The sequence below is a fragment of the Phyllobates terribilis genome, unplaced genomic scaffold (assembly GCF_046119375.1).
Source record: "Phyllobates terribilis strain yellow unplaced genomic scaffold, ASM4611937v1 Scaffold_11__3_contigs__length_659146591, whole genome shotgun sequence".
In the NCBI taxonomy this organism is placed as follows: domain Eukaryota; kingdom Metazoa; phylum Chordata; class Amphibia; order Anura; family Dendrobatidae; genus Phyllobates; species Phyllobates terribilis.
The window spans coordinates 529,350,084-529,357,588 of record NW_027362771.1 but is presented as its reverse complement, the minus strand read 5'-3'; positions in this window follow the sequence as shown (position 1 = coordinate 529,357,588).

Genomic DNA, 7,505 nt, shown 5'->3' with positions numbered 1-7,505 from the left:
GAGCAATGACTTCTGGCAGCTGATCTCTCCTTGTGAGCCGCGCATGGCAGTGACGCCATGCGCGGCTCGCATGGCAAGATCCGTGCAGGCAGAAAGGACGCAGCACTGGAGGAGAGAGAAGAAAGGTGAGTAGGAGTGGTTTTTTATTTTTTTTATGTGCACCATGATGGGGATGAGGGGGGATCATGCATACCAGGATAAGGATGAGGGGGATCATGCATACCAGGATAAGGATGATAGGTATCATGCATACCAGGTTAAGGCTGAGGGGGGTTGCCATGCATACCAGGATAAGGCTGAGGGGGTTGCCATGCATACCAGGATAAGGCTGGGGGGGGGTGCCATGCATACCAGGATAAGGCTGAGGGGGGGGGGTGCCATGCATACCAGGATAAGGCTATGGGGGGGTGCCATGCATACCAGGATAAGGCTGAGGGGGGTGCCATGCATACCAGGATTGGGGATGGGGGCTAATTATAATAGGAAGGGGGGGCATATATGCCAGGATGGGAGATATTACCCCTCTACCAGTGTCAGCAGCAGACCCCCTCCCCCTTAACCTCCTTTTGCTTAAATTTTTTTTTCTATTTTCCTCCTCTAAAACCTAGGTGCGTCTTGTGGTCCTCTACGTCTTATAGTCTGAAAAATAAGGTATATTGTCATTTTTTACATTTTAAAAATTACAAACCGTAAAATTGGTCGATGCAAAAGTTTAGGCACCCTTGGAGATTTGTGTACTCAAATAACTTTGACCAATGTTTCAGACCTTAATTAGCCTGTTAGGGTCATGGCTTTTTCACTATCGTTGCTAGGAAAGGGCCAGGTGATGCAAATTTCCCAGCTTTATAAAAACCCAGCCTCCTCTAACCTTGTGCCAAAAAACAGCAGCCATGGGTTCTTCTAAGCAGCTGCCCAGCACTCTGAAAATGTAAAATGATGGAGGCCCACAAAGCAGGAGAAGGCTATAAAAAGATAGCAAAGCGTTTTCAAGTTGCCCTTTCCTCAGTTCTAAATGCAATTAAGAAATGGCATTTAACAGAAACGGTGGAGGTCAAGATAAGGTCTGGAAGACCAAGCAAAATTTCAGTGAGAGCTGCTCTTAGGCTTGCTAGAGAAGCAAATCAGAACCCGCTGCTTGACTGCAAAAGACCTTCAGAAAGATTTAGCAGATTCTGGAGTTCTGGTGCATTGTCCTACTGTTCAAAAACACCTGCACTAATATGACCTTCATGGAAGAGTCATCAGAAGAAAACCTCTCCTGCGTCCTCACTGTAAAATTCAGCGTCAGAAGTATGCAAAAGAACATCTAAACAAGCCTGATGCACTTTGGAAACAAGTCCTGTGAATCGATGATGTTAAAATAGAACTCTTTGACCACAATGATCAAAGGTATGTGTGGAGAAAAAAGGACGCAATTTCAGGAAAGGAACATATCGCCAACTATTAAGCATGGGTGTAGATCAATTATGAGTTGGGGTTATGTTGCATCCAATGGCACGGGGAACATTTCACGGGTAGAGGGAAGAATGAATTCAATGAAATTTCAACAAATTCTTGATGCAAACATAACACCATCTGTAAAAAAGCTTGAGTTGAAAAGAGGATGGCTTCTACAAATGGATAATGATCCTAAACACAAGTCAAAATCCACAATACACTACCTCAAAAGGCGCAAGCTGAAGGTTTTACAATGGCCCTCACAGTCCCCTGATCTGAACATCATTGAAAATCTGTGGCTAGACCCCAAAATAGCAGTGCATGCAATACGACCCAGGAATTTCACAGAACTGGAAGAATTTTCCAAGGAAGAATGGATGAAAATCACTCATACAAGAATTGAAAGACTCTTGGCTGGTTACAAAAAGCATTTACAAGCTGTGATACTTTCAAAAGGGGGTGCTACTAGGTACTAACCATGTAAGGTGCCCAAACGTTCGCATTGGCCCATTTTCCTTTTTGTAATTTTTAAAATGGAAAAGATGAAAATATATATAATTGTTTTGCCTAAAATACAAAGGAAATGTGTCATCTTTAACTTTAGGCCTTTTAGAGATAATTCAACCTTCAACTTTCTTAACTGTTCACAATAACAGTAATTTTGACCAGGGGTGCCCAAATTTTTACATGCTGCCTGTATGTGCTTTAAGGCTCATTCAAATGCCAGTCTTTTTCCCATCTTAGGCTATACCCGAATATCAAACTTTTCATAAAACTAGTTACCGAGGAATTTAATAAAATGCCGACAGGTGTACGTAACGACGATTTCACTCCTGAACAAAAAAGGGCATTACAAGATCCGAAACAACGTAAAGGAAACCTGCCACCACCTTTCAGCCTCATGTGACAGCATTTTAATATGCTGTACATATGACACCTCTCTGCAAGGCAAAAAAAGACCTTTTATTATACTTAAGGGGCGGTCTGATCCAAAGGGCGTCGTTGTTTTTTATCCAATGCCTCCTCTCTTCTTACAATCGACATCCTCCTTCTGTGCTTGTGTGGATGACGAGTCCTAAGTCATCCACACAGTGTCTCCCTTCGTGTTTCCGCGCAGGCGCACTTCTTTGCCCTGCTGAAGGTAGAGCAAAGTACTGTTTAAAAGAGCGCCACTGCATGCGCATTACAGCACTTTGCCTCCTCCTCGGCAGGACAGAGAGAAGTGCACTTGCGCAGAAGAACGAAGGAGGACACTGTGTGGATGATGTAGGATGCGTCATCCACATGAAGCAAGAAGGAGGATGGAGATCATAAGAAGAGAGGAGGCACCGGACCAGACTGCCCCTTAGGTGAGTATAATAAAAGGTCTTTTTTTTCCTTGCAGGGCAAATTGAAGCCATATGTACAGCATATTAGAATGCTGTGAAATGAGGCTAAAAGGTGGTGGATGTAGATTATTGCGGGAAAAAATGGTGACAGGTTCCCTTTAAGGACATTGTCTTTAAACCTGCTGACAAATGGGTAATGTGGTGTTGTGACCTACAGTTTTATATGAAAAAGAGGCCTTTCGATAATTGAGAGATTCTAACTGTTATAAGAGACTATCTTTCAACCTGACTAATTTCTTTCAGGGACAATTATGCAACATCATTGATCAGACCACCTATGATGGCATCATCTCCAAAGATTAAGGATGGATTTATTCCAGAATTTCCATGTACTTTCTGTCTTTATCTTCTTCCCAAGGTGCCTAAATCAGTGATGACACCACCAGGTCGACCAATTGTTTCTGGCGATGGCAGCCTTTGCGAACAAATTGGCAAGTATATTCATTTCCATCTGAATCCCATAGTAGAGTCCCTCCCCTCTTATCTGAGGGATAATGGGGATATGTTGAGGAAAATGGAATGTATTCATTGGGAAGGCAATATATGGCTCGTAAATTTGGATGTTGAGTGTCTTTACACATCCATCAGACATGAGGATGGTAAAGAAGCAGTTGGAGCCTTTCTCTACATGACACTTGATCATGGTCTCATCTAATTTTTACTAAGCCTTTTAGAAATGCCCTCACACACAATTTCTTTATTTTTAAGGAAACCCTTTATCTTCAGCTGCAGAGTACCGCAATGGGGGCAGCATTCGCACCTTCCTATGCAAATTCATTTGGTGTTATGGAAAAGATCTATATTCCTCACTAATCCTACAACCCTTATTGAAAAAGTTTCAACTTGGACTTGTTATATTCACGATATCCTTAACATCAATGTTAAACTCTCCTATAACTATAGCCAATCAAGTATTGATAATTTGGACATTTGAATTTTCAAGGATGATGACTGATTTGTATATACTGAGGTTTTTGGAAAAGACACAGAGGTAATTTCCTTGTTACATGCTTCCTCTTCCCATCCTCGACCCCTCAAAGATAGCATCCCAATTGGTCAATTTCTCAGAACAAGAAGAATCTGCTCTAATGAATTGTCCTTTCACAAACTGGCACAAGAACTTGCGACAAGATTCCAATTTAGAGGTTACTCTCATTGACTCATTTAATATGGCTGGACCAGAGCTTCGAAGTCTGAAGGATTGATATTCTTAAATCTAAAATGAAGATATCTTCTACTCCGGAAGGGAGATTCATTTCCACTTAAAACGAAAAATGCATTTTATGAAAAACGCTCTCCAGAAATTCTGGCCCATCTTGAAGACTGACTCCACTTTATCTGGGTATACAGCAGTACAGTCCTTTACAGGAGCTCGATGAGTTTGAGGCAGCTTAACACGAATACGTGGGGCATCAAACTCACGTACTCCCATCATCATCAACGCATGGACTTTCTGGACATCACTCTGGAGGTAGACTCGCACTGCTTCAACCAGACTGACGTCTACAGAAAGCCCACTGCGGTTAATTCTTTGGTTCATGCTGCCTCGGCACTAAACTCATTGACGATCAGGGCCATCCCGGTCGGACAGTTCCTAAGGGTAAGACGCATATGCCCTCCTGATTCTAACTTTGAAAAACAGGCTGCAGATCTGACTGATCGATTTAAACAGAGGGGTTACAGCAATAGGTGTATCGGCCGTGGCTATGGTAGGGCGCGCAGCACGCCCCGCAACCTTCTCTTATACCCTGCCCAACGGCGTCAACTTCGGACTCCTGAGAGGACCCGCTTCATTTCCACATTTAATCACAAGTGGGGGACCATGAGGCGGGTCCTCTCCCGATACTTGGACATTCTCAGCACGGAGCCCTCCCTGAGGGACCATGTGGGTGATTACCCACTAATGACGGCCAGACGTGCCAGCAATTTAAGGGATCTTCTCGTTTCCAGCCATTATGTCCCCCCTCCATCTAACCCCTTTGGGTCACGCGGTCCCACGGTAGGTTCCTTCCCCTGTGGTCACTGTGTGGCTTGCGCCAATGTCCTCCGCTGCACGTCTTTTAATGCATCTGATGGCTCCCGCATGTTTAAAGTTTCTAAATTCATCTCATGTGGTTCAACCCAGAAAGAGAATTAGAGTGCGGGAGCATGTGCTTGACATTGGCGCAGCCAAATCCGTGACGGACCCCGGGAGCTCAAAACATTACGTCATTTTAAAGCAGTTCACAACTGCGACCCACGCACTTTGCGAGTGCGTGGTATAGACGTGGTACAATTGGGCTCCCGGGGGGGGAATGCCAAACAACTTCTGGCCCAGAAAGAGACCAGATGGATTACCACCCTGGACACTATGGCTCCGCATGGCCTAAATGAAAGTCTGGGATTTTCTTCATTTCTCTAATTACGGTCCTTCAATTTTTGGTGCTCTCCCGCTGCTCTCTTCCTAAATCTACATCCGGTTGTGGTGATGTTTTTTAGTTTGCTTTTAATTTTTTTAACCTTTTCTTATGCCTCTTCACTTTCTATCAATAGTGCCACTACTCCAACAAGCTCTGAATGCCCGACCTTGACCCTGGCATGGAACCTGCAACATGACCCATTCGAGCGGGAGGAGGTCTAGGAGATGCGTTCCCCTCCCCCCCGCCTCTCCCTCCTTTGCCCCCCCCCCTTCTTATGTTATGCTGCCTATTTATGCAAAATTGTTAACTGTTTATTACATCCCTATGTGCGGGCATTCATTTATCTCCATCTACTTAAATATAGGGTTGGCATGCCAATGTCTTTACTGATGCACATATACATATATATGGGAGACAATTTGTGCCTCTTTGATTCTCTTATTCCATCTTGACCGATATGCCTTTCCCCCATTCGATCCCTTCCTCCTCCTTATGATGTGCTCTGAATGCAGCGGCCGTTACCATGGTTCCCCATTTGGAGTTGTTGCGCGTGCTCCGCGGTCCTCCGCTCCCCTGTGCCCGCTCCCGGCTGTCTCTATGTCTCTGGCGCGCCTCTGGGGGCGTGCCTCTCTGCACGCTCCCGGACGCGTGCATGGGACATGACGGCTTGGGTGCTTGGGGCTGGGCTCTGGGCACACGCGCCACCAAGCTCCAATGGGCTTCTGTGGTTCTCACGGTCACATGACCGGCCGGGGGCGTATATAGTCAGGTCCTGTGGGCACTCTTAGACATGGTCCTCTTGAAAAAGACTGGCGACATGCGCGTCTAGGCGCGTCGTCGCCATCATCACCATACCTGTTGGTGGGTCACTCCTGGGTGAGTCTCATAGGGGACATTATTAATGTCAGAGGGTTGGGATCAGTACCATAAGGGGATTATCTACATGTTTGGGCCTTAGAGCCCTTTACTAGCACTGAGCAGTATACTATTGAGTATCTATCCCCACATAACCTTTCTGATATACGTCCCAACGCCTATCTTTCACATCTATAGTGATGCATCTATACCCGTATAACTTGCATGACTCATTATTCATGTGACCCCCTGATACCTGGCACCTTGCACTTTATATCTCTTATCATGTTATGTAATCTTTTTGTACTTGCCGTTATGTAATCTTGATTAAACAAAATTATGTTTTTTATGCCGCAACACTCATTTTTTCTCCTTTTTCAAGTTATTGATTATATGAGTAGGCAACAATCGGTCCAGCATCTGGTACTTATGACCAGACACCATGGTCCGTTCAGCTTTGTAAGGTGGGCCACTGTTTGTTTAGCAGCACAGTCCTAGCCTAATATATAGAGAATCGGTAGTGAGGCAACCTACAGTAAGGGCTTGTGTGTCAGGATGATATTGAAGCAGTGTTTATATTTGAACCAATGCATATTATGTCTAAATTATATGACTATACCCCCTTGTTTCTGGGCTTTGTTTTTTCCTGTTTTTTCCTCTTTTTCGTGTTTTAAAATATATCTCCCCCTTTTTTCTTTTTATTGATTCTTCTTAATTTTGTCCTATCTCGTTGCTACATTATTTTACTTTATGCTTTGCCACACTTCCTGTCTCTGTAGCTTGCCCCGCTTCCATTTATCTATATATAATTCTTTTCAACGTTATTTGTAATGACACACTCCGGAGCTTGACCCACTTCCATCGCCCGGTGTAATACCTGCCCCACTTCCGGCAGATACACGTCATTCCTCACTTATATTGTATGGTTATTAGTTGCCCTGCAGCTTATGGATTCATCTGTTACATAATTTCTTAGTTTGCGTTTTGAGTTTATGAATTATTTGTGTATTCTCATTTTTTCAGTTCATCTTTGCAAATCTTTTACATTTTTTCATTTGACTTTGTAATTTGGTAAATATGTTCAAAAAATGTTTTGCTTTGTTTCTATCCCTATTTTTGTTCTAATTTTCTACTGTTAATGCTATATAAATTAACATTGTTTACTTTACTTTATTTATTTTGCATATTTATTCTGTAATTTTTGTAGGCCATGAACAAGGTCTCATGACCGAAACGTTAACTTTCGCCGGCCCATATGCACAGACCTGCTGTTATGAAACAAAATGCACAGTTATTTACGAAATTGGATGTGCCATGGTACCGTTTATACCATTGCACACCCTCCCATTTTCACCGTTGAGTGCTTACCATACTTACCTTATAGGATAGGCATCTCCATGGATACACCTTACCCCCACCTCCTTTC